The 3018-nt window shown below is 39.6% G+C and overlaps 1 non-coding gene across 1 annotated transcript; it reads left to right on the top strand.

Moving 5' to 3' along the window:
* The first annotated feature begins 2002 nt into the window (after positions 1-2002).
* On the top strand, positions 2003-2084 carry Trnas-aga (transfer RNA serine (anticodon AGA)). The gene has a single exon. It is a non-coding gene; the product is annotated as a tRNA-Ser (tRNA).
* Positions 2085-3018: the final 934 nt, after the last annotated feature.

A 3018-nucleotide genomic window follows, 5' to 3' on the forward strand; every position in this document is an offset into this window, starting at 1 on the left:
CTACAGCATCCTCAAACACACAATATTCAGTTTGTCGAAAAAGGCTGTACATACAAATACGTATTAGGTGATAATTTAATTAGAGTCCAGACAGACAGTCAGTTGTCAGTGATACAAATGCATGGCGCACATACACAGGCTGTGATAGCAAGCTGAATACTGGACAGTTCAACATGTCGCAGGGAGTAGAACAAGAATACAGTTGCATAAACTGAACAAAAATATTGTCAAATTATCAAAGTTAATACAGCTACTGCCCATGGGCAGTATGCCTGAGCAGTGATAGAGATAGCTCTGACTCTGATGTAAGCTTACATGGTAGTTGAAGAAGAATTTCGGTCAAATGACGCTCACGACAGTGAAACATACTTGTACACAAGATCAGGCCAAAGTGCTAACACATGGAAGGCCAGGAGACTTTAAAAGTTATCGGGGATTTTGTAATTCTGGCATATGAGCATAATCAAAAAAAGATAGGGTCACCATGCTTGATTTCCTCACAGTCCATAGAGGGACTGTGATTTGCTTTAATTTTCACATTCTCATCATAAATAATACAAAAGCAAAACTTTGAAAAGTAAAGACTAAATGAAAAAATATGTGACTAAATGGAATTACGTATTTTTTAACCAAATTTGCCATTATTACACCCAAAATTTCAGAGATGAAAACATTTATTTGATGGCATATTTTAACCTTCCAGTATTGTCAATTTTGAGTAGCATCTAATTCATATATGTCTTGTACTTTTTAAGCACATTTTTGGTAGGTCATTGCGCTCAGTTTTACAATATGACAATTAGCCAGACTTCACGACTTGCCCACTCTCTCACGATCGTCATTTTGTGTGATCTTTGGCAGGAGCATTGACCTGGCCAGAGTTTGATTACAGTAACTCAAGTTGGCTTAGACTCATAAATCCAAAATGTTCACTGATTCGTTTAAAAATGAATCAATTTAAGAACTTGCCTTAGGAATATGACTTAACAAACTGCTAATAACATAGTGTTGAACATCTGCGAGGGAAACAGCGCGATACATGTGTATTTTTTCTGGGCACACATCCTTTACTTATCAGTACCCCTACGGGCTTGTGACAGTTGAGGGGACTTGAGGGGACTTGAAAATTTTTGATCATATAGAGGGGGTATTTTGATTTTTTTTAGGGTATTGAGGGGGGATATGAAAAAAATCAGATTTCAATCGCGATTCCTCCAGCCCCCCTAATCGTTATTTGTGAATGCAGCCTAAGGCCTATAGCGTTGAAAGTGCTGGTGATCTTGTTACGTTACCCAGTTCAAGTAGGGCCTATGCGTAGGCTCATTGATGTAAATTTAAAGAGGCGTCCATGGTAATAGCTGCAGACAGTAGCTCGAGGTTTTGCCTGGGTATTTGGGTCGGACGGCAAAATCAGACCCAAATACCTAGGCAAAACCTCGAGCTACTGTAAGCTTACTGCAGTTAGTCCATGGTAAGCCAAATCAGGATTACAGTCAGTACAACAGGTTTTATGTGTGTAGTATTGGGCCTATCTGCCTAGATGGCTAACTTGACCACGCGTCCACGGACGATGGCCAAGGGCAATTTGCTCAGCTTGTGTGATACCGAGTAAGCCTGAACTAGAACCGGGAACGCCTACACCGTACACGATGCACGAGGGACAGACCTGGTGCGTTCCCCTTCCTAAAAAGATTTTTCCACGTCACAGGGACTGTCCGCAGTACGTTTTACTACTGACGTAAGTGGCCATCGCATCGGCTACCTGGCCCGCGGCCAAGATGCCATATCGCATTGCGCATTCGCGCGCGCGCGTTATGTTCCTTTGGACGTATTGACGCGTACGTACTTGCTTATCACATGCATGCGGCTTTGCAACGAAGATGCCATACTTCATTTTACTTCATTCAGGTACACGCCAACAAATGGTTACATTGTTCATTACGACTTATACAACAAGCTATTTTCATTGAAATCCTCAATAGAAGCGCCCTCTCTCAGCAAGGTAGTCGTGGCCGAGCGGTTAAGGCGATGGACTAGAAATCCATTGGGGTCTCCCCGCGCAGGTTCGAATCCTGCCGACTACGCCAATATTTTTTTCATCTCACTAACTATTGTGTGAGAATCGAGAAATTAATGTCAAAAACACATATTAATGATTTTAATACTGAATATTAATTTTGGTGTCCTTGGGCACAAAGTTACTAACATTTGACAATATCCTGCTTGCGTGCATAGAGAAATTGCTTGTTCAGAGCATATGTTAATTATTGAGTGGAAGACGATATGAAATTATGCCTAACCAGAGACGGCTCTTCGAATTTGTAATGCTTGTATAAATACTAGCCATCACAAAATCCCTGCTTAAAGCCCCTGTAGCTGTTGCCTGCGACTCTTGAAATTTGTTGACCTGAAAAAGGCTTTCTATTTTCTCTGGTTTTCTTTAAATTCTAAAGCGTTTTTATTTCCTTTCAGGGCAGATTTCAAAAAGAAAACAACCATCCTGCTAGCCTTACGAATGATTTTCAAATTAGATTAGATTAGAATAACTTTATTGTCCAAAAAATTGGAAAATCGTCTTTTTATCACTCGCAGTAAAATACGTACAATAAAATGAAATACAAAGAGTTAAATGGCACACATAGAAACACAATTACAAAGACACTGCTGATCAACAGCACATGAAAGTGATTTGAAAAAAGTGGTTAAAACTACAAATTGAGTTCAACTCATTCTGTGTTGTGTAAAATAGATATTGCTGACGGAATGAAAGAATGTTTGTAAAAATTTCTCCTTGCTCTAGGCACTCGATATCTGCGCCCAGATGGCAGTTTCTGAAACAATCTGTAAAGTGGATGTGTGCTATCATTAAGAATTGAACGTGTTTTTCTGTTCATGGAATTGTGATATAAAACTGATAAGGGAATTTGCTGTGTTCGAATAACTTTGCTTGCCGTATTGATTACACTACTAAGTTTAAGCTTATTTCTTATAGTGAGATTTCCATACCATGTTACGATG

This window comes from Ptychodera flava, chromosome 21 (assembly GCF_041260155.1).
Source record: "Ptychodera flava strain L36383 chromosome 21, AS_Pfla_20210202, whole genome shotgun sequence".
Lineage (NCBI taxonomy): Eukaryota > Metazoa > Hemichordata > Enteropneusta > Ptychoderidae > Ptychodera > Ptychodera flava.